At 34.3% G+C, this 26,459-nt stretch overlaps 1 long non-coding RNA gene across 1 annotated transcript; it reads right to left on the bottom strand.

Annotated features, from left to right (window-relative positions):
• Nucleotides 1–15,490: 15,490 nt before the first annotated feature.
• On the bottom strand, nucleotides 15,491–18,222 carry LOC113341963. The gene is made up of 2 exons (XR_003356271.1): nucleotides 16,880–18,222; nucleotides 15,491–15,706 (listed from the first exon to the last, which is right to left on the bottom strand). It is a non-coding gene; the product is annotated as an uncharacterized LOC113341963 (long non-coding RNA).
• Between the last annotated feature and the right edge of the window lie 8,237 nt (nucleotides 18,223–26,459).

Below are 26,459 nucleotides of genomic sequence, written 5' to 3'. Positions count from 1 at the left end.
AGCTTCAATTGTTCAAATGCCTCAGAAGCTTCTTCTGTCCATAGGAAGGAGTTTTTCTTCAAAAGGTTACTGAGTGGCCTGCATATGGATTCATAACCTTGGAAAAACTTTCTGTAATTCCCAGTAAGACCTAGAAATCCCCTCAATTCTCTGATGTTGTTGGTCAATGGCCAATTCTTCATACCAGCAATTTTGTTGGGATCTACAGCTACTCCATATGCTGTGACAACGTGGTCCAAGGACTCTAGTTCTCTTTGGGCAAAACAACATTTTGATAACTTGGCATATAGATGGTGTTTCCTTAGTAAGGAAAACACAATTTGAAGGTGCTCTAAATGTTCTTGCATTGAGGAGATATAAACCAAAATATCATCAAAGAATACTAGCACAAGCCTTCTCAAGTAAGGTTGGAATGTCTCATTCATAAGTGCTTGAAAGGTTGCTGGAGCATTTGTGAGTCCAAAGGACATCACCTTGAATTCATAATGCCCTTGGTGAGTCCTGAATGCAGTATTGTAAATGTCTGTCCCATAAACTCTGATTTGATGGTATCCAGCCCTGAGATCAATCTTTGAGAATATAAAAAACCCTTGTAGCTCATCCAACAATTCTCAATGATGGGTATAGGTAATTTATCCTTTATAGTAATCTCATTAAGCCTTCTATAGTCCACACAAAACCTACATGAATTGTCCTTCTTTTTGACTAATAATATTGGAGAGGAAAATGGACTGTGGCTGTTTTGTATAATCCCAGATTTCAACATCTCCTTCACCAATTGCTCTATAACTCCCTTTTGTATGTAGGGGCATTTATATGGCCTGAGGTTAACTGGTTCTGAATTTGGTTTCAGTGGAATTGAGTGATCTAAACTCCTTGTGGGAGGTAACTGTTTTGGCTCATCAAATATATCTGGGAACTCTTGAATGAGTTTCATAATGGGTTCAGGGACTGAGGTTGGAATTTGAGAGAGTGATATTGAGGATAGTTGTCCCATAAGCCCATGGGAAGTTTTGGATAAGAAATTTTTCAAAGCATTGCAACTTATCATCTTGAGTGATACCTTCTCAGTAGTGCCTTGCAGAGTAATCCTATTTCCTTGGTAGATGAAGGAAATGCACAACTTAGAGAGATTAAACATTACATAACCTTGCTTCCTTAGCCAGACAGCACCAAGCACCATATCACACCCTCCTAAAAGTAGCATCCTCAAGTCTCCAGAGAATTTTTGACCTTGCATGGACCAATGAAGTTGAGATCAAACACCAGTACTGACAGTTCTGTCTCCATTAGCTACAGTAACCAATATGGGAGCTGTATGTTCTATCTGACACTTTAAGGACTTGACCAAAGCACAATCAATGAAACTATGAGTACTTTCAGTATCAATGAGAATTGATATTTTCTTCTTCTTAATGGTACCTGGTATTCTAATTGTATCTCCATTTACATTGCCTGTGAGAGCATGGAGGGATATTTCCATATCAGACTCCACTGGAGATTCCACAGCTTCTTCATAAATTTCTTCCTCTACTTCTTCAGAAGATTCAGGTTGTTCTACTTGCACCATGAAAAACTGTTGCCTCTTGCAGATATGGCCTGGAGTGTAAACAACATTACAATTATAACATAAACCCTTCTCTATTCTTTCCCTCATATGTTCTTGAGTCAATCTTTTTATAGGTGGTATTGGGGGACTGGAATTTAGGGTAGTATTACCAGATCTTGGTGTGAAAGGAGAAGAAGTTGTAGTAGAATTTAGGATTGGCTTAGGTAGGAATTGAGGAGTAGTAGTATGATAAGACTTGTTGAGGGTAAATGAGTTGTTGAAAGGCCTTTGGAATGGCTTTATGGGTTTAGCTTATTGCACACATTTCTGTTCTTGCATCCTAGCTAGTAAAAAGGCTTGTAAGAGGGTAGCAGGACGAAACATGAATACAGAGTTTTTGATTTTAGCCTTCAGCCCACTGATAAAACTCATCACAAAGTATTGTTCAATCAAGTGAGGGTTATTGTTCAGCATAAGAGCCTTAAGAGCTTCAAATTGCTCAAACTATTCCTCTACAGTGGTGACTTGATACAATTTATTAAAACTCCCAATAAAGTTATAATCTACAAGATTTTCAAATCTAGCACAAACACCCTCAGATAGCTCTTTCCATGATAAAAAAGGTTTGCCAATTTGAAAGTTAAGAAACCATTTATCAGCCTTACCCTCAAGATAAATAGAAGCTACACTGACCTTCTGATGTTCCTTTGTATTATGGATCTGAAAATACCTCTCACTCTTTTGTACACATCCACACGGATTCTCTCCATCAAACTTAGGAAAATCGAGCTTTTGGGTACGTTGTTGTCTAGTATGAGATGTATCTCCTGCAAATCCATGACCAAATTGAAGGTTACCTCCTGGAGGTGTAAATCCAGGTGTAACCAAAATTCATGGATCGCCATTGTTGCGTCTAGAATTTTGAAGTAGCTCAGCCATTTGACTGGCTAGCAGATCGAAACTATTACTCGTCTTATCCTGAAAATCTTTCGAATATGTTGATTGTTCATCTAATTGTTGGCTCAGCTTCGTCACTTTAGCTTCTAGATCAGTAAATTTCTGTAGGTTCTGTCTATAAAAATCAGATAGCTCTTTGATTGTAAAGTTGTTGGTACCTATTGTTTGAAGGAAATAACGGCTCTGATGCCAAATGTACTGTTCTTAAGTACAATTAGCAGCAATCAAATCCAATGAATAGAAAGATATCAGAGTTAACAGGGAAGGGTTTTACGAAAATAGAGAAGAATTAGACGAAATGAGAAGAAGAAGATGAAGATAATCTGGTTCAGGAGAACACAGCCTGAGATAAGAGTTCATTCATTTTCTAATAAGCCTTTCTCTCTCCATTACAACATAAATACTCACTAATCATAATCCCTACAATCGAACACCCACAACTAAACACGTGCAAGCATCTGTCTCGGCTAGCTAACTCCTAAATGACCCAACCAACATAAATTACTAAGGCACCCAAGATAGTGCTAAAGGCACCCCTGCTGAAGCTAGCACAATATAATTAGGTACATGACACATATCTTGTGAACATCCAATATGTGTGATTTAGTATAACCGCTCATGACTTGTTTGTGTTCTTGGTAAAAATATTCACAAAGGCCTGACTTATGTATTGGTATGACTTTTATTAGTGAAACCGATCTTAAGTAATCACCTGAGATGGTATGATCGAGTTTGTGATTTGTGGTTGACCGAATTTGGGTAAGCGGGAACCGATCCTAGTAAGAGGTGCAACACATCACGAGGGGAATCGATCCTTGTATGAGGTGCAACAAGGTTTATAGCAGAAAGGGGAACTGATCCTATGGACATGTGCAACACGTTTTTAGGCAAAGGGGAACTGATCCTATGGACATGTACAACACATATAAGTTAGATACCATATATATGTGGGGAACCGATCCTAGTACCTAGTCAACCGAATTTTGGAAAGCTAGTGTGACTATGCACAGTACTCACATGGAGGTAGAACCGAAACTTGTTTTGGTAGAACCGTTAAACCTATGATTTGTGATTGAGTGTTCTTGATCAATCACATAGTTATTGAAAGTCAGATGAACCAATTCTAAACTTGTTTGGAAGTGTGGCAAATCGTTTTCAAGGGTGTAAGTATGAAAGAGGACTTACAAAGTAAGGATGTCGACACACTTTGAACACAGGCAGTAATGTTTATCTTTTATTGTTCAAAGTTATTCCTTAATAGTATCTAATGGAAGAAAATCCCAGGATCGAAACATAAATAAGTTAAGAATCTTTTAATTAAGGTCTTAATTTTATTTTAGGAAAATGATAATTAGTAATGTGCATTTACTAGTTGAGATTTTCCAAAGAGATTTTCGGTCATTATTTTGGACAGAGCATTTCCAGGAATTATGGAAACCGAATTTGGAATTATATTGCATATCTTGAGAATATTCCTTGGTGTCCAAACTTCCTTGTCTATAAATACTTGAAGTTTGCATTTCTAGCAAAATAATCCTTCGTGACAGCAAACTTCGTCGGTTGTGTTGTTACTGGTGTAGCCGCCTATTCGGAGAGGAGAGTAACCTAATTAGGCGAAATCTCTTACGGCCACTCAGTTTAAAGTCTTCGTTGGCATTGAGAAGCTCTACGAGTACCGTTGATGGGAAACTATATAATTGCGGTTTATCTTGTGTTTTCGATTGATTTGATTGACTAATGGTGGTTGAACTTTGATTGCACCTAGTTTGTTTATGCTTGTGAATCTTCTCTTATGATATAAGATTCACTCAAACTAGATCGAAGTTTCGACAGGGATCTTTAGACTGTTGTTAGTGCTAAAGACGATCTTGTGATAATACATTGTTAATAGACTCCGTTATGTGCGTGATTGATGACAAGAGATTCAAGTTGTTGTGTGCAGGTGTTTATTGAAGATCTAAGAAGATTTGAAGACAAAGAAGATACTGAAGATTTCTGATTTTGGGTTCATAATCTTTGGTGTGCACAATACTTATTTCGGTATATGAGGATCCAACTATAATCGGTTTATCCTTGTGGTAGATTGGATTGATTAGTTGTGTAGATCAGAATCAATACAATTCTTTGTGATTAAAAGTATTGATTGAAAAATATTAACAATTACTTCGGTAGTTGAACATAAGATAGATCTAAGAACCTGACGAAGGAGTTTATTTGAGATAAACAGAATAGCCTTTGTCTAACTCACATCACTTGGTTGAAGAGAGTTGATATCAAACAGATTTGTTGTTCCTTTACTGTTTGGAATACGAACCAAAGGAATTGTTCCAAGTACGTGACTTATTCATAAGTTGGAGGCATGGGAATACAGACGGAACTAGGTGAACTATAGGTTTAGTTGCTTGGTCTAAACTATACGAAATTGGTTTAATTTTGTGTAGCAGCTTAATCCTGAGAGTATTCAATTCTGGACAAGGTCTCGGGGTTTTTCTGCATTTGCGTTTTCCTCGTTAATAAAATCTTGCTGTGTCATTTACTTTATATTTCCGCATTATAATTGTTTTATTATAATTAAAGTAAATTACACAAACGTTAATTCCTATTTACTTGATAAGAAATCATATTGAGTTTGGTTAAGTCCGAACCTTTTTATCAAATAAACATACTTCGTTGTTCTATTGTCTCCATCTCGTAGCCATAGACGATCACACGAAGTGTGAACCGATTAGTTGCATTGTCTCGACTCAGTCCATAGACAATCACTTTCGTAGAAAGGACTTATAGGTAGGAAAAGTTTTAGCTTGAGGTATATTTGGGTACCCTCGCCTTTTCAATTGGTATCAGAGCGGGCAAACACGAAAAGATATAACAATCTATGTTTGATGCGATCCAACCTATAAGACATGGGTCAAAGTAGAGTTAAGCGAGAGCGAAAACTTAAGAAGGACTCAGATAACGCATCGCAAGACTTTGGAAGTTTTAATTTTAAAAAATGCTTAGAAGGGACATCCTCATCAAGTTCTACGAGCACAGTTAAAAATACTTCTGAATATTCTCAAGATGAGATTAAGTTAAGCCCTGTACTGATGATCAAGGACCTCGAGTCTGAAAAATCTTCTGTAGGAGATGAAAAGGTTGATCAAGTGAGTGTAAAAAATTCCGAGCTACAAAATTTAAAAGAATCTTTTGACTCTTGTGCAACTGAACTCACTCTTGGGCTAAAAAGATAAGGAAAACTTCCAGAAGAATTAGGTTGTTTGCAAGATGAAAATGAACAAATTGTTCATGATCTTTCCTCCTTGACATCGGAATTAGATTCTCTCAAGAATACATCTTCCCTGGAGATTCAATCCTTGAAAGAGAAACTTGTTGAATCTAAAACAGGGATTAACTCTCAACAAAAGAGTTTTGAAGAGAAGCAAGGTACATATTTCTCACGAGAAAAATGCCTTGAGGCTCAACTAACTGAAGCTCTTGAAAGAATCAAGGTTTTAGAAAAGGAATCTGTAAGGCTAAGAAGACTCAATGATAGCACAATCAATTTATCTTCCATGTTAGATGCGGGAAGATGTCATGGCGACAAACGTGGATTATGATATGATGGAATTGATACGTTGTCAATCAACAAGGATATAAAATTCGTAAAGGATGTTAGCTCTTTCACCCCAGAAAATCCACCTGAACAAGCTTGTACGCCTGAGACACCCAAGTTTTCAATTGAGATTCCAACAGAAACCATCTCCGGAGTAGTCAGAAGAAGACTCCAACCAAAGACCAGCATAGTAGCCGAAAAACATTGCTATTATTGTAGAGATAAAGGTCATGTGCAACGGGATTGTAAAATACAAAAGATACAAAACGCTTTTGTATTTAAAGAATTGAACAGTGTCATCTCCAAAAACCTCTCAGATCATCACTGTCCTGTGAGACAAACGAATTTTTACAAAAATTCAAAATCATATCCTAAAAGAAACTTTTCCAAAAGGAAAAATAATAGATAAGGTGATACATTTTTCAAAGGGGATATGAGATCTGATGTTTCAAGTTGGGCAATGGCACTAGAAATGAAGAACCTTCATTCAAAATCGACCTACAAGTTGATACCAAAATCTGAAAAGGTACCCAAAAAGAAGTTATCTAAAACAGATTCTAAGAAAAACAATCTGGTTTTAATCTAACACAAAGATAACTATGAAAGTTTAGTGCTTCGACTCAAAAATGATCTAGAGATATCCAGTGATATCGATGTGAAAGCATCTTTTGATGATTTGCTAAACTCTAAAAAAACAAAAGGGGAGTTAATCTTAACTCTATGACTTCTTAGAACTTTCGATAGTATCTTTGTAAGTTTAGACTAGGTTTTTGTTTCGGTACTTGTGTAGAAAAACTTTCCTATTTGAGTTGTTTCCTTGAGAAAGGAAAACAAGGGACTATAAATAGGTGCGATTATGTTCCTATGATATCACAACTGTAGCGCCCCCAAAGCTAGAATCTATCTAAACCAAGAGATTAACTAAATAAAGAGGCATTAAGAATCTAAATCCAATACTTAAACATACAATTAAGAAATCTGCTACAAAAACTTAACCCAAGAACTAGCCCCGCTCTGAAAAATATATACAGGAACTCCTCTCACATGATACATATAAAATAGTCATTTGGTTTACAATAGAATATACAACATAATAAACATAGCAAAAGTTAATCAACTAACGGACTCAACGTCTCGAAGCTTTCGCTGTGCAACTCTGATCTGTCTCTGAAACTGAAAGTGGGAATGGGTGAGCACATCATCCATAAAAGGGGTACCCAGCAGGAACAACATTTAACTTTAAAGAAATCATGAGCAAGATTTGGAAAACAATTCATGTTTTCCCAAACATCAAAATGACTAAGTCACTGGAAATGCACAAACATGTATATGGACAAACTCCTTCTTCAAACAATATATATTAGTGATGCTGGGTTTTTCCACACCTATATAGCTATATTGATGCCGGGTTGTTCCACACCTAATAAGCATAAAAGCTGAATTCATGTAGACATAATAAAGGAGCGTATCATATATACCGCACGTGGAAATTCTCATTTCCCATAACAATTCATAATGACGACAAACATTACAAGTCCTTTCCAATTCATGGAAAGATTCAAAGAATCAGCAGAACAATCATAACACAAATTAAACAATGCATGAAATGCACGAACAGACAATGCATGAGTTTGTTAAACATAAACTTTTGTAAAAAATAATAATAATGGTTTCAAAAGAGTTAAAAATATTCCCACCTATTTTGATGACAAGCCACGCCTACCTCGAGATCCAAGATCCACTGGTTCATCCTTTGAATCGATCGTTGTAAATAACTAATTGTTAATCACACAAGAACTCTAAGAATCTAGCCACAATGGCTCACACAAGAATCATACAAGTCTAACTAATGGTTCCTAAGCTCAAGTCCACTAAACTAAATCCATTATTCTAAAGCACAGTCTACCAAAGTCTAACTAACGGTCGATAACAGTCAAAAGGGTCAACTAACAGTCCATGCTAAGTCAAAGTCCAGGGTCATAAGTCAAGTTAGTCAAAAGATTCAACTCGGTCAAGATTCACCGAGTCAGGTTTGGTCAGGTCTGGTCACTGAGCTAACTCAGTCAGATACACTAAGTCAGCTGAGCTGACTGGGATGACTAGCAGGCCACTGCAAAGGACAAAAACTCAAATACAGCTTCATAATCTTAACCAACCTGACTCTATTCATTTTACTTAAACACAAGATTCCATTCTATAGAATTCTATAATTTCAAAATACAATTATAATTCAAGCTTTACCTGCAATAGCAGTGGCAAGCCTGCACTGAAAGCACTAACTAATCCTACAACCCTAATTAACAATCCCCATTAACAACCCTTTCTTCATTTTATCAAATTCAAACACACACATACATTTCTTGACAACTCCCAGTTCTTAAAGCTCAAACCCTGCACCATATACTATCAGCCTCAGGTTCAATTCATATGCATTTCAACATGACTGCAGCTCCCCTCATTCTCTTCATTAGTTACGACTGTAACTCCATTCAACAGCAAACCAATCCCTGTAACTTACTAACAACTACAGAATCATCACCTACATCTCCATCTCACCACCAACAGTACTTCTAACTCCACATCCGTGCAATTTTAATTCATTAGACTCAATCAAATACAACCAGCCAAGCTGCATCACCATCACCACTTGTAATACCCTTTCTGCACACCACTCCACTTCTTTCCTACCCAACCATAACAACATCAACTCTATACCTGCACTATGAACACCAACACTTCCTTATTCACAAACACTTCCTTTTGCAAACATACTTCATCAACATTAATCAACACACATATCTACATTTAACTCAATCTCAGTTCAAGTTCATATCACCATAAATACTACTAGTACAATTTCTCAACCTCAGAAATCCCAATTATGTAAAACAGTTCAATACTGATATTCAAATTTCATCAATTAAGAACTTGCCCAAATATCAGCATCCTTCGATTTTTTGATTCACTAACCACTTCCACGAAAATCCTAAATTAACTACACCCAACAGTCTTCATCATTAACTTTAATTCCGGGAAACCCTAACTTCTAATTTGGGGAAGAACATGAGAGAAACCTTAATTCATTGATCCACTAATTCACCAATTACAACTTAATTCCAACTGAAACTACTCAATCAATCCATACCCGTCTCTAATCATCCCCCTAAAACATCAAATTCATCTTCTAATCTTTAATCGAATCTTGAAACCAGATTCAGAAACCCTAATTAAATTGTTACTCAAGTTCCTGAATTGAAACGACTCTCAATCGAACACTACCGTCATAGAACAACAGGGTTCTTATCTGAATCACCAACTGCTCTTGATTTTTTTATCTTAGAAACGGAAACCCTAACCTTGATTTACTGCAACAACTCAACCTTCTTCTTCTCGGGTTCAAACAACTACAGTAATATCACCAACAACCATCCCTTGATGTCCTACCTAAATCTCTCGACCTCACAGCCTCAGAAACTCGGAAGAATTCACCGGAGGTAAAGAACATGATAAGAATAAGAAGAAGAGAAGAAGAATAAGAAAGAAGAAAAAAAACAGAATAGAAGAATAAAGAAGAAAAGAAAAGGAAGAGATCGAACTTATCTGCTCGATTCGCTTACGGGTAAGGCCGACCGAAAATACTGAGACACCCCACAACTAGATGCCATAAAATCCATTAATAAAATGACTATATTACCCTTCATGATAATCTGATAAAATCTTCTTCATTCGATATCCGATTGACACGTTCGAATAGTCCATTCCGCATAACTTTTCGAGACCTATTCAATGGTAATAGTTTTGTATCTAGATCGTTATTAGATTAATTTCTGTTAATTAATTTTCATGTTAAACTAGTCGGGTTATTATCGAATAATTCGTCACTTGATCGACTCTTGACCGGTCTAATAACGTTGACGAGCTTGATGGTCCTTACATTCTCCCCACCTTATACATTTTCGTCCTCGAAAATCTAACCATTCTTCTTGTCTTTAAAAAGACTCCCCACCTTATAGATTAAACCCATCTCTTATCCAAGCGCAAACAACATAAAACAAATCACAAACCTATATGGCTTTCTACAACTAAAATTTGTGGCTCTGGGTTCAACTATGTTTATTTTAAGTTATAACAAATACGGAAGTCTAAGCTTCTTACACTAATTTCTATCTTACAAAATACTTGTTTCTAATTACAAGGGAGATTCCTACGAATCTTTCTAATTGACTTTATAATTATCGGTTTCCTAAAAGATTTAAATCATACTAAACGTCTATGATCGGTCACCTCTGAATGCAGTTGCCCTGTCAAGGTTGGCCAGTCCCGACAATGCCTTCCTACGAACAGAGAGAACAAAACCTTTATTATTCCCCAGTGCTAGATTAACTAAGTCTTAATTTATTAAAATTAATTAGTCTTTAAACTTTTATTGGAACTGGTGTAAGTCTTATAAAATTTAGTTCAATTTATTATTGTCATATATTATTTATTTATTTTACCAATATAAATAACCTCAATTTGATTTTTACGTCAATTTATGATATCTGATATTTTTAACTTCACTGTAATGCCATATATAAATTTCTCAAATATTATCTACTATAGATTGTTATTAACTTAATTACTCAAATACTATTATTACTACTTCGTGTATATTTGTTTCATTTTAAAATTTTATTGAGTCATTTATTAGATTAAAGATAATTTGCAATTAGTTTAATTTACAAAACTTATTCGTAGATAAACGAATATAATTTTCCATAGTTATTTAATCATAATTATTATTTTTATCGTTATGTATCTTTAATGAGATTTTAGTTAAATTAAGTTCAGTATGATCTAACTGATAAATGCTAACATTACTTTACTAAAATTATTATTACTATTATTATTATCTACAACATTACCAGAATTATTATCATTTGTAATTATTATTATAGTATTTTTATTATTAACATTGATGGTCGAACTTTTATTCTAACTACTCTTACAAATATTATTGAGTTCAAAAATATTATTAGCATTTATGTAATTACTAGGATATGACCCGTACCGTGGCTATGAGTTATTTTTGTGTTTGTAAGATTTATTTTTCTTGTAAGACTACCAAGAGCTGAGCGTGGGAAACTTGGGGGAACCGTAATCTTTCTCAAACTGAATTCGAAGCTTTGATCGATATTATTAACATCAACTGGATCGGTTTCTTGTTAAATGGTGATTAGGATGTCCACATGGATATACACTAAGATATATACAACAGAAAGTATTTTTTTGGTGATTAAGATATCCAATGTAAGTGTGTACAGTGGGCTCTGCACCCGTTTTCATTTATGGTAATTGAGATAAGCATTCATTCATAGTTGTTGCTAATAATACCAACAAACTTGAAAACCTAATGTCCCAAGAGGGAACACATAGAAATTCCATGTTTGAATAAAAGTAACTTGTCGATTGCATTCCAAATTACAAATGCAGTTCAGTTATCATTTAAATAGATTGTCATTTTGTGCTGAAAATAAAAATTTAGTAATTTTTTTTTCGAAATTCAAAAAGTTGAATCTGAGTTAGGAAGCCTTCTTTCATATCCTTACAAAGTGTTATATCTACATTAATTTTTGGAACCGCTGACAGTTTTAAAATACGAACATTGACTTTGTGCTTATATCGATGTATAATTGGCACGGTTATACATTAGTGATACTCGAACCCATGGTAAAAAAATTTAATCGGTTGGATTAATATAATTTTCAGCCAGTCATTTTACGACCATTAAACGTCATCATTCCCTACACTATTCTAGGTTTGAGAGACGTCATATCGTAATATGAAACCTCTAGATAAAGAATGATAACTGTCCATTTATGGTTTAAACTAACATATGAAAAACGCCCATCTTACAGCGTCACAAATAAATAAATAAAATGTAAACATAAATCCTACAGCATTCCCTTGGATATTAGTGATACGAAGCGTCCTTGAATTTTTCTTAGCAGTGAAAAATGACGCGCGTGATGATATTGCATATATCATATGCCAAATATTTTTTTCCTTGTAAATTAATAATAAAATCTTATTGTCTTAACCAAATAGTGAAAGACTCGCATTAAATAAAATTGCATATCCAAACAAAAGAAATTTCCCCCTCTAATACGATACATGTATAAGAGAGTTGCTCTTTGTCAGTATATGCGTTTGAGACCTAGAAGTAAATAAGAGACCCAATATCAATGGTGTGAAAACTTGCAGATGGAACTGATATTACACATTGACCTAAAACATCCATAATTTTATAATTTGCTAGCATAAAATGAACATGACAATACAATTGAATATTAAAATATTTTTTGCATCAACTTCTATAAAGTGTAAGATATTTGTACCGACTTTGGTTAGTTGGTATCTTCAATGAAATAAAAGAAGCTCAAGAATTAGATGATATCCTCATGGTAAAAGATAGGTAATGGATCAAGTATTAGTCATGGTATCTTTAGATGCAAAATGTAGATGGGTTCCTATGCACTAAGCTCTCTTAAACCAAGATAATCTTTAAAAAACTCGATAATTTAGTCATCACAATCACATATGTGCATATGAACCACATCTTCTAGCAAAAATTAGACTTGTACCTTTATGGAATACCAAAACTTCTTCACTTGAATCAATGATAAAATGCATGCAATGAAAATTTGTGTAGTCCAGACACATATAGATATAGTGACGCATCCCACAGAAAAAAAAATTGTATTATTGTATTGCTCCCTAAACCGCTTTTTTCATTTCTTAAAAACAATCTCCTGAAATCAGAAAATGAAAGATTATAGGTGAGTTTCAATAAGCCAGTTCTGCGTTGCTTGTTTTGGGGCTTTTTAAATTTCAGTATTAGCAAGATGGTTGACTATGTATAAAGAATTTAAGATGATCTTTTAAGAGAATAACTATTTTTAGATGGCAACTGCATATAACCATTATTTGATTATGTGTGAAGAATTTAAGATAAACAAATACTCACTTTGTAAACCATCAAAAGGTTATAAATATGAAGAAATGTAATTTCAAGTTTCACATGATACAAAAAATTTGAAGAATAACATACATACATAATCAAGAAACTTTAATCCATTTTATTCTTATGTACACGACCCTAATCCAACAAAGAGTATGAACTCTCTAACAACTGTAGCAATACAGTTAAAAAAATGTTATTTACCGATCCAACTTAAGTGCATAACAATCGAACCATCATTTTCTTCGTCATTTATTTTCATTCCATGTAAATCCTTTGATTTTCTCCCGAAGAAGTTAAAGTCTAATTGGAAAATTCCCTGTCCAGAGAAAAATAAAAAACTTAGTGTAAAAAAATATAAATTAAATGGTATGGTACTAAAAAGAACCTAACATAAGAATAGAATGAATAGATGGTAATCATATCTGATCGGTATCTTTTGACTGGAAATGAAAAAACAAAATCGAGATAAATCGAGATAACAAAATACAATATTAATGAAAAGTAATAAAGAGAAATTAAACTGCATAAATGACACAAATCTTAGGCGCGAGGCACCATGAATCCGTTGATGTTAAACAAAAAATTAAAGAGAAAAGCTAACAAAAATTATCTCAATCAATCAAAGCAACAGAGAATCATACCTTGAGAATAGAGTTGTGCAAAGGATGAAAAGCTAATAAAAATTAACAAAAATTAAAGAGAAAAGCTAACATAAGAATAAAATGAATAGATAGCAATCATATCTGATCAGTATTTTTTGACTTCAAACGAAAAAACAAAATCGAGATAACAAAATACAATATTAATAAAAAGTAACAAAGAGAAATTAAACTGCATAAATGACACAAATATTAGGCGCGAGGCACCATGAATCCATTGATGTTAAACAAAAAATTAAAGAGAAAAGTTAACAAAAATTAAGCAAAGCAACAGAAAATCATACATTGAGAATAGAGTTGTGCAAAGGATGAAAAGCTAACAAAAATTAAAGAGAAAAGCTAACAGAAATTATCTCAATCAACCAAAACAACAGAGACTCACACCTTGAGAATAGACTTGTGCAAAGGATGAATACAGTTGTTAAATTAGGATAAAAGAAACACGTTGACATTAAATGTGAGGAATAACTCCAAAATAAATGACATTAAAAATCTAAATTCATTGTCTTAAGTAAAATTAATTTAGAATAAAAGAAACGGTTTGATATTAAATGGGAGGAATAACTCCAAATAAATGACATTAAAAAATCTAAATTCATTGTCTTATGCATGAAGAATTTAAGATAAACAAATACTCACTTTGTAAACCATCAAAAGGTTATAAATATGAAGAAATGTAAATTCAAGTTTCACATGATACAAAAAATTTGAAGAATAACATCCATACATAATCAAGAAACTTTAATCCAACAAATAGTATGAACTCTCTAACAGCAGTAGCAATACAGTTAAAAAATGTTATTTACCGACCCAAGTTAAGTGCATAACGATGGAACCATCGTTTTCGTCGTCATTTATTTTCACTCCATGTAAATCCTCTGATTTTGGCCCGAAGAAGTCAAAGTCTAATTGGAATAAAAATTAAAGAGAAATGCTAACATCAATTATCTTAATCAACCAAAACAACAGAGAATCATACCTTGAGAATATAGTTGTGCAAAGGATGAATAGAGTTGTTAATTTAGAATAAAAGAAACAAATTGACATTAAATGGAAGGAATAACTCCCAAATAAATGACATTAAAAATCTAAATTCATTGTCTTAAGTAAAATTAATACGTGAATTAATTTGGACCTTTCTTTATACGCCTAAAATGTGGATTAATATGTAGCTCAATCTGGACCATTCTTTTGTATGCCAGAAATATAATTGAATAATTTAAATATGTATCTCATTCTGGACTATCCTTTATGTGTCCAAACTGTAGATCTCCGTCCAAAGGGAAAAACACCATTGTCTCTTATAATATAGATAAATTGTTGATTCTATGTATAAGTCAAGGTATTCAATAAATTTTTATGTGACATTCTATCAATAAATACTAAACTCACTAATTTTAGTATTGAATAATGTACGTGTTCATACTTTTTAAATTAATTATTCTCAAATCCCTATTAGCTAAAGTTACTGGTGTATCCTATAATTTTTACTTTATACAAACAAACAAATCAATCAATCAAATAATTCTTTTAATTATAGATAGATTTTAGTGATTGAGATTTATCTCACAACCCAACCCAGTTCTAAACTAATGTAGTTCACTAACTGGCAGTGGCTAATCCTATTGTTTCCATATAAGATCTAATAGTGAGCTCTGATACCAACACTGTAGCGCCCCCAACCAAGAGATTAACTAAATAAAGAGGTATTAAGAATCTAAATTCAATACTTAAACATACAATTAAGAAATCTGCTACAAAAACTTAACCCAAGAACTAGCCCCGTTCTGAAAAATATATACAGGAACTCCTCTCACATGATACATATAAAATAGTCATTTGGTTTACAATAGAATATACAACATAATAAACATAGCAAAAGTTAATCAACTAACAGACTCAACGTCTCGAAGCTTTCGCTGCGCAACTCTGATCTGTCTCTGAAACTGAAAGTGGGAATGGGTGAGCACATCATCCATAAAAGGGGTACCCAGCAGGAACAACATTTAACTTTAAAGAAATCATGAGCAAGATTTGGAAAACAATTCATGTTTTCCCAAATATCAAAGTGACTAAGTCACTGGAAATTCACAAACATGTATATGGACAAACTCCCTCTCCAAACAATATATATTAGTGATGCCGGGTTTTTCCACACCTACATAGCTATATTGATGCCGGTTTGTTCCACACCTAATAAGCATAAAAGCTGAATTCATGTAGATATAAATGAAGGAGCGTATCCTATATACCGCACGTGGAAATTCTCATTTCCCATAACAATTCATAATGACGACAAACATTACAACCCCTTTCCAATTCATGGAAAGATTCAAAGAATCAGCAGAACAATCATAACACAAATTAAACAATGCATGAAATGCACGAGCAGACAATGCATGAGTTTGTTAAACATAAACTCTTGTAAAAGAAATAATAATGGTTTCAAAAGAGTTAAAAGTATTCCCACCTCTTTTGATGACAAGCCACTCCTACCTCGAGATACAAGATCCACTGGTTCATCCTTTGAATCGATCGTTGTTAATAACTAATTGTTAATCACACAAGAACTCTAAGAATCTAGCCACAATGGCTCACACAAGAATCATACAAGTCTAACTAATGGTTCTAAGCCCATTTAAATAAGTCTTATGACTATCTACAACATGTAGAAGGAAACCTAAAGTTAATTCGAACCCAAAAGGTCCAATTAATCAACATAGGGTAACTACTCATAAGCTCAAGTCCACTAAACTAAATCCATTATTCTAAAGCCCAATCCACCAAAGTCTAACTAACGGTCAATAACAGTCAAAAGGGTCAATTAACAGTCCACCCTAAGTCTAAATCCATGGTCATAGGTCAAGTTAGTTAAAAGATTCAACTCAGTCAAGATTCATCGAGTCAAGTTTGGTCAGGTCTGGTCACTGAGCTAACTCAGTCAGATACACTAAGTCAGCTGAGCTGACTGGGATGACTAGCAGGCCACTGCAAAGGACAAAAACTCAAATACAGCTTCATAATCTTAACCAACCTGATTCTATTCATTTTACTTAAAAACAAGCTTCCATTCTATAGCATTCTATAATTTCAAAATACAATTATAATTCAAGCTTTACCTGCAATAGCAGTGGCAAGCCTGCACTGAAAGCACTAACTAATCCTACAACCCTAATTAACAATCCCCATTAACAACCCTTTCTTCATTTTATCAATTCAAACACACACATACCATTCTTGACAACTTCCAGTTCTTAAAGCTCAAACCCTGCACCATATACTATCAACCTCAGATTCAATTCATATGCATTTCAACATGACTGCAGCTCCCCCTATTATCTTCATTAGTTACGACTGTAACTCCATTCAACAGCAAACCAATCCCTGTAACTTACTAACAACTACAGAATCATCACCCACATCTCCATCTCACCACCAACAGTACTTCTAACTCCACATCTGTGCAATTTTAATTCATTAGACTCAATCAAATACAACCAGCCAAGCTGCATCACCATCACCACTTGTAATACCCATTCTGTACACCACTCCACTTCTTTCCTACCCAACCATAACAACACCAACTCTATACCTGCACTATGAACACCAACACTTCCTTATTCACTATAATTTCAGCTTCAAACACTTCCTTTTGCAAACATACTTCATCAACATTAATCAACACACATATCTACATTTAACTCAATCTCAGTTCAAGTTCATATCACCACAAATACTACTAGCACAATTTTTCAATCTCAGAAATCCCAATTATGTAAAACAGTTCGACACTGATATTCAAATTTCATCAATTAAGAACTTACCAAAATACCAGCATCCTTCGATTTTTTGATTCACTAACCACTTCCACGGAAATCCTAAATTAACTACACACAACAGTCTTCATCATTAACTTTAATTCCCGGAAACCCTAACTTTTAATTTGGGGTAGAACATGAGAGCATTGATCCACTACTTCACCAATTAAAACTTAATTCCAACTGCAACTACTCAATTAATCCATACCCATCTCTAATCATCCTCCTAAAACATCAAATTCATCTTCTAATTCATCTTTAATCGAATCTTGAAACCAGATTCAGAAACCCTAATTAAATTGTTACTCAAGTTCCTGAATTGAAATGACTCTCAATCGAACACCACCGTCATATAACAACAGGGTTCTCATCTGACTCACCAACTGCTCTTGATTTTTTTCATCTCAAAAACGGAAACCCTAACCTTGATTTACTGCAACAAATCAACCTTCTTCTTCTCGGGTTCAAACAACTACAGTAATATCACCAAAAACCATCCCTTGATGTCCTACCTAAATCTCTCGACCTCACAGCCTCAGAAACTCGGAAAAATTCACCGGAGGTGAAGAACAGGATGAGAATAAGAATAAGAATAAGAAAGAAGAATAAAAAAACATAATAGAAGAATAAAGAAGAAAAGAAAAGGAAGAGATCGAACTTATCTGCTCGGTTCGCTTACGGGTAAGTCCGACCGAAATACTGAGACACCCCACAACTAGATGCCATAAAATGCATTAATAAAATGACTATATTACCCTTCATGATAATCTGATAAAATCTTCTTCATCCGATATCCGATTGACACGTACGAATAGTCCATTCCGCGTAACTTTTCGAGACCTATCCAATGGTACTAGTTTCGTATCTAGATCGTTATTAGATTAATTTCTATTAATTAACTTTCATGTTAAACTAGTCGGGTTATTATCGAATAATTCGTCACTTGATCGACTCTTGACCGGTCTAATAACGTTGACGAGCTTGAAGGTCCTTAAAAAACCATGTGATACAATGCTTTCATATTATGAAGGTAGTGAGAAAGATTTAACTGAAGAACAGAGAACCAATCTCATTATGATCGTTCAACGTCGAGACTGGCTCAAAGAAAGAATTATTCAAACAAGAGGAGTTCTTGTTGAACTCAAGGTTCTTCTTGAAGAGCTTGAGAAACAAGAAGTGGTTGCTGACAAGTCTCTTGAGACATGCTTTAAAAGTTTGAACACTGAAGAAACCTCAGTGAACAACAAGAGCACCACTAGAGATTAAGTTATATGTTGTAATACTTAATCTAAGGAAATAGACATCAATTTTTGATTTCTTTCAGTGATTGTATTAGGTCTATTATGAATAAAACTATTATGAATAAAATTATTTGATTTATAATTTTTCTTGTGATGGTTTTTGATTTACATAGCATGTGCTTGAATGCTTTATTATTGCTATGGATGTTTGTGGGATGATTGATTTCGGTTTTATTACCTTGATATTCGATCTCATAATATTGTGAACCCTTATGGTTTGGGTGACTTTTTGATTTAGCAGGATTAAGTTCTAACCCATGTTGATAGGCTTTATTAAAGGATCATGATGGGTTCTTGTAGAAACAATATGTGTAAAAGTCACAATATGTTGAATCTGTTTTGGTTTAGCATAAAAGCATATGTGTTTCGGTGGTTTTTAAATTTTGCTTGCAATAGTTAAAAACCGGTTTTCAACCTTTCGCTGGTAAAGGTTGGTTGTTGTTATTCTTTTGTCTTGCATAAGGATGACAACATAATGATATTTCGATATCAATTCTCCCTGGAAGAAGATGCAAACATATTGGAGAAGTGGATACGAAATTTGAGGTAACAATTTTGTTAGTTAATTGTTTTCCTGTTTAAGAAAAGCCTGATTTTATTTCATATATATTTTGCTTTTGCTTAACAAAATTTCGGTACAATTGATGATTTTATTCCATTATGTGTGTATGTATGTGTATGTGATTCAATTGGTTCCGGTTAAGAAAAACTATTGTTATCTTGCTTTATTGTTTGGTATCAATTGTTTAGGCTTACAAAATTTCGGTGCAATTGTGGTGTTTTAATGCTTATGTTGATTCAATTGCTTCCGGTTGAGGTGAATAATTATGCAAGTTGATTTATTCTGGTTTGTATGAATTATTTATGGCTTAACAAAAAAAAATGTTTACGGGATGGATTGTTTAGTCCAATTCGATCCCGGATAAGAGAAGCTAGATTTATCTTAGTCAAACTTATCAAAGTGGAGGTTTTGGTTATTCAAGTCTAATCGAATGCCTTAACAAGAAATGCTAGTTAACTAACCTAGTAATTGTCTTGTTTAAAACTTAAAGGTCTAAGTTACCTGATGAGAAAAATGGAGTTATCTTTATTTTGGTCTTATATAACGAAGCGGTTGTATTTGTACAATCGGTTTAGCAAAGGGACTAAGGTGCTTAGTTGATTTTTGGTTTGCTAAACTAAATTGGGAAAATTTCTTCGGGCAATTATTTCTTTGATAACATATCAAAACAAATTACTTCGTAGTTTCGGTTTTGATATTGGTTATCAAAAATGGTGTATGGAACCCTCGTGTTTAACTCTATAGGTTGCAAGTCTATTTTGAGATTTGTAAGATTATTTTCGTGTTGTCCTTTACTTTTTCGTTTCTTTGTCATTTTGTGACAAAAAGGGGGAGAAATATATGGAGTAAACAAGTGATACTAGTATCGATTTTATATTGATTGGTATCGCTAGGGAAAAGAACAATGGTGCTTAAACGTTATCCAACGAAAGAATGAAAGCATAGACTAAGAGGGAGTAACATATCATATTAATTGGTATAACAAAGACGTGCGGATTGATGAAATATACCTATCTCACCTTTAGGGGGAGTATTATCTTTGTTATTATAATGTCAACAACGGCATTTAAGGATTGAATGTATACAGGTTATTGTGTTGTTGAATTCGGGAATCAAGCGCATGTGTAATGAATTCTTGTAACTTGTTTATCCATATGATTGTAAGAGTTTTATCACTAAAATTGACAAAGGAGGAGATTGTTAGAGCATTGCTCGGTTGAACCCACCAAGCGTTGGTATGTCAAGTTTGGTTGTCATATTTTAGTGAATCAAAACTCATTTTAAGAGTCGTTTGATTATGTACTAGAGTCAACTTCGTATAGGTTAGCTTGAAAGTATTAGGATATGAGACATTACAAGTATTGTGAAGACTTGAAGAAGTGAAGAAGTAAGAAGCTACAACAACAATATCATCCTTCCTCTTGAGGTTAGTGATATTTGACTTGAACTGTTTCATTCCCTAACATATCTTTCAAGTCGTGCATATTGAAAACAAACTGAGAAGCATGTTTGAACTATATATAGACATAGTATTAAGGAATACAATACGAGGTTTATTGCTTAACCATTAAACTTTGTAGATAAGACATTGACATAATCGTTTAAATGCTATTGTGATTATGTATGGGTATGAGGTGAGGATTTCATCCTAGGAAACAATGTTTTACATGTGTTTTAAGGAAGTAAGCTCATAAACTTGTTTATGAATCGAAAAGGAAATCACCAGGCGTTATTGGGATTGTTATTCATTGCATATCTTGTGAACATCCAATATGTGTGATTTAGTATAACCGTTCACGATTTGTTTGTGTTCTTGATAAAAATATTCACAAAGGCCTGACTTATGTATTGATATGACTTTTATTAGTGAAACCGATCTTAAGTAATCACCTGAGATGGTATGATCGAGTTTGTGATTTGTGGTTGACCGAATCTGGGTAATGGGGAACCGATCCTAGTAAGAGGTGCAACACATCACAAGGGGAATCGATCCTTGTATGAGGTGCAGCAAGGTTTATAGCAGAAAGGGGAACTGATCCTATGGACATGTACAACACGTTTTTAGGCAAAGGGGAACCGATCCTATGGACATGTGCAACACATATAAGTTAGATACCATATATATATGGGGAACCGATCCTAGTACCTAGTTACCGAATTTTGGAAAGCTAGTGTGACTATGCAAAGTACTCACATGGAGGTAAAACTGAAACTTGTTTTGGTAGAACCGTTAAACCCATATGTGATTGAGTGTTCTTGATCAATCACATAGTTCTTGAAAGTCAGATGAACCAATTCTAAACTTGTTTGGAAGTGTGGCAAATCGGTTTCAAGGGTGTAAGTATGAAAGAGGACTTACAAAGTAAGGATGTCGACACACGTTGAACACAGACAGTAATGTTTATCTTTTATTGTTCAAAGTTATTCCTTAATACAGTCGAACCTCGATAAATGAATGCTCTCGGGACAACGAAAAAATATTCGTTTAGCGGGGTTATTTATTTATCGATAAATGAATGGAATATTCATTTATCTATAAACGAATATTTATTCATTTGGACAATATTTTCTCAATTAAGAAGTTAAATTGTATAGGAGAAAATGTACAAGTATACCAGAAAATGGTCAATTAAAAGAAGAAATCCAAAGATTAATTGGTGTCATTTCTAATTTACATTATAGAAATGTGATCTTTTGAACTATCCTAACGAGAATGATGCAGTTATGGAGTCTCCAACAGATGAAGAAATTATTCAGTCAGTAGTGAAAAATGAGAATGATCCTGAACCAGATGATAGTAGCGTCATCCAAATGTGTCATCTAAAGATGCTTTTAAAGCGATGGTCACTTTAAAAAATTACTTGCTACAATACGAGCAAAATATTCCAGAAATTGTGCAAGCATTGCATAAAATTAAGGATGCGGTGCATTTTGGTTTGGGTGGAAGAAAAAGACAATCAACCATAAATGATTTTTTTTGAGTTCACTCCTACATATATTTTTATGTTAAATTTTCCAAATTATGTATTTTGGTTTATTTATATATATATAATTCAGTGATTATTTTTTTATATTTCTATAGGGCCTTTAAGGATCCAATTTTCTTTATTCATTAATGCATTAAGCGAGGTTATTCATTTATCACCTTGACCCAAGTCGGGACCGGAGAAAATTATTCATTTGGCGAGGTTATTCATTTATCGAACATTCGTTTATCGAGGTTCAACTGTCGCTAATCGAAGAAAATCCTAGGATCGAAACATAAATAAGTTAAGAATCTTTTAATTAAGGTCTTAATTTTGTTTTAGGAAAATGAGAATTAGTAATGTGCATTTACTAGTTGAGATTTTCCAAAGAGATTTTCGGTCGTTATTTTGGACAGGGCATTTCCAGGAATTATGGAAACCGAATTTGGAATTATATTGCACATCTTGAGAATATTTTCGGTTTTGAAAATTCCTTGGTGTCCAAACTTCCTCGTATATAAATACTTGAAGTTTGCATTTCTAGCAAACTAATCCTTCGTGACAGCAAACTTCCTCGGTTGTGTTGTTACTGGTGAAGCCGGCTATTCGGAGAGGAGAATAACCTAATTAGGCGAAATCTCTTACGGCCGCTCAGTTTAAAATCTTCTTTGGGATTGAGAAGTTCTACGAGTACCGTTGGTGGGAAACTAGATAATTGTGGTTTATTTTGTGTTTTCAATTAATTGGATTGACTAACAGTGGTTGAACTTTGATTGCACCTAGTTTGTTTATGCTTGAGAATCTTCTCTTCTGATATAAGATTCACTCAAACTAGATCGAAGTTTCGACAGGGATATTTAGACTGTTGTTAGTGCTAAAGACGATCTTGTGATAATCCATTATTAACAGACTCCATTCTGTGCGTGGTTGATCACAAGAGATTCAAGTTGTTGTTTGCAGGTGTTTATTGAAGATCTAAGAAGATTTGAAGACAAAGAAGATATTGAAGATTTCTAATTTGGGGTTCATAATCTTTGGTGTGCACAATACTTGTTTCGGTATAATAGGATCCAACTATAATCAGTTTATCCTTGTGGTAGATTGGATTGATTAGTTGTTTGGATCGGCATCAATACAATTCTTTGTGATTAAAAGTATTGATTGCAAAATCTTAACAATTACTTCGGTAGTTGAAATAAGATAGATCTAAGAAACTGACGAAGGAGTTTATTTGAGATAAACAGAAGAGCCTTTGTCTAACTCACATCACTTGGTTGAAGAGAGTTGATATCAAACAGATTTGTTGTTCCTTTACTGTTTGGAATACGAACCAAAGGAATTGTTCCAAGTACGTGACTTATTCATAAGTTGGAGGCGTGGGAATACAGACGGAACTAGGTGAACTATAGGTTTAGTTGCTTGGTCTCAACTATACGAAGTTGGTTTAATTTTGTGTAGCGGCTTAATCCTGGGAGTATTCAATTCTGGACAAGGTCCCGAGGTTTTTCTGCATTTGCCGTTTCCTCGTTAACAAAATCTTGCTGTGTCATTTACTTTATGTTTCCGCATTATAATTATTTTATTATAATTAAAGTAAATTACACAAACGTTAATTTCTATTTACTTGATAAGAAATCCTATTGAGTTTGGTTAAGTCCGAACCTTTTTATCAAGTAAAAATACTTTGTTGTTGTATTCTCTCGATCTCGTATCCATAGACGATCACACGAAGTGTAAACCGATTAGTTGCATTGTCTCGACTCAGTCCATAGACAATCACTTTCGGAGAAAGGACTTATAGGTAGGAAAAGTTTTAGCTTGAGGTATATTTGGGTACCCTCGCCTTTTCATAATTAATATCCCCCCGTGTGACGTGATTGATGTCTCATGATTATGGAGTCTGCAAGGCAGACGTGTATTTAATTAGTCAGTTATTGACTTGACTAGAAAATGAGTCTTAGCCTTCATGAGTCGAGCATAATGAACGAATGTGGTATGCTTTGAGACCCATGGATTGAAAGTAAGATGTCTGCTAGGACAATAATGATGTTCAGACGTTGAGTCTTGATATCATTTTACCAGTCGAGATAATAATGATATTTTGATAATTTGGATCGATCGTCCGATGAAGTTGCTCGATCAAGGACTTATTTTGATATGTAGAACATTCGACTGGAAATCAAAGATATTGTTGAATAATACAGAATGCTCTAATTTATCATGAATAATCGAATGATAAAGTAGGAATCAGAAATATTGGATGGTCGTCCGTTTGAATCATGTTGCTCAGTCGAGCAAAAGTGTTGGTAGCAAGACCGACATTAAATATAAATTAGAATATTGATTGCTGGATCAATATGATTCTCGAATGTTGAAAGTTGAACCCAAACATGAGGAATATTTCTCAGTCGAGCAATTGATAGTTGAATCAATGAGTTCTGAACCCAGTTGATCGTGTACTTTGCTAGTTTAAGCAATTTAGTGTTGATAGATGAGCAAAATAAATATTGCTAGTTTAAGCGAATATTGCTCGTTTGAGCAAATATTGCCCGTTTGAGCAATATTGCTCGGTTCCTGAATTATTGGCAACCGGGTCAAATAAAATATTAATTTAAAATATTGGCAGCTGGAACGAATATTATATAATTCATCAAAATGTTGATTCCTGGATCAACATAAAATTGTTAGTGCTTGAACTTGCTCAGAATTATGATTGGCAGAGCATTCAGTTCAAAACCCTAATTTTGATTAATTGTTGATCAATTGATGATTTACTGAAAATCAATCACCGAGTAAGAGAAAGACCAGATACATGGAATGATGTCCGACCATGTAGCGCCCAGATGCTCGAATGAGCAAACACCAAAGTCCTTTGCAGACCAGTTGGTGAAAAGATGATTAAATGTTGATTTAATCATTTATTCAAATTATGCTCGTCTAAGCATTAGGCAATAAAACCTAATTATGGAGAGATGAGGGACCAACCAAGGGGTATAAAACCGTCCCTTGGTGGTCGATTGAACAAGTTCCAAGTTGATTGGAAAGATATTGAAACCAATATGATATGTAGAAGATTAATTAGGTCAAAATCATTAATAGGATGTGGGACCGGCTTCTGCAAGCCTAAGGGCCGACCTTGGTCGGTCAAGGTGGCATCCCCATGTCACCGTATTATCTGTGTCTCAATTATGAGAATTTTGATATTTTCTGACGCGCGTTCGAGCAATATGTTGGATTTTCAGAAGAGTTTGATCTTGACTGAAACTCTCGATTTTACTCGAATGAGCAAGTAGAACTTTGCTCGTGCGATCAATATTTTAAAAATATTAAAATAATAATATTTTCCATGAGGAGCCTAGTCGGTCCCGTGACCATTTGACTTTTTGGCTTTTGACCGTTTGAACAATATTTGAGAAAATATGGAAAAACTAGGGTTTTTGCTCGAACGAAAGAGTTCCATGAGATGAAGGAAATAATAATAATAATAAAATAAGGGATTATAAGGTGTGGGACCTGCCACGGCTAGGGCATGGCCGGTCGGCTCGTAGGTCCGGTCTCGTGACACCTTTCCCTATTTTTTATTAATTTTTCATCGTGTGAAGGAAATATGGAGAAACTAAGAGTTTTGCTCGAACGAAGAAGCTTGCTCGAATGAAGGAGTTTTCATGAGATTAGGAAAAATAATAAAATAAAGTAAAATAATGGGAAGAGGCGTGGAACCGGCCTCAGAGGCATGACTAGCAGGCACGGTCCCCTAGACGCCCTTTTAATTATTTTACTAATATTATTTTTCTTCTCTATTTTGCATAGGTTTCCTCGTTCGTCCATATTTTTGAATGCTCGTTCGTGCGTAAGGGTGATCGTTCGTGCATTATTGTTAAGTACACTCACACCATTTCCTCGGGGCTTACTCGGTGGTGGCCCAGATGCCCGATCAGTGAATATTTATTACTAATTCATGAAATTCAGATGAGAATCACTCATGAAACGGAGTAATAAAATAAATTAATTATCTATTACTAATCCATGGAATCTAGCTGACGATCAATCAT

This window comes from Papaver somniferum, unplaced genomic scaffold (genome assembly GCF_003573695.1).
Source record: "Papaver somniferum cultivar HN1 unplaced genomic scaffold, ASM357369v1 unplaced-scaffold_33, whole genome shotgun sequence".
Classification (NCBI taxonomy): domain Eukaryota; kingdom Viridiplantae; phylum Streptophyta; class Magnoliopsida; order Ranunculales; family Papaveraceae; genus Papaver; species Papaver somniferum.
This window is presented reverse-complemented; position numbering and strand designations above follow the sequence as displayed.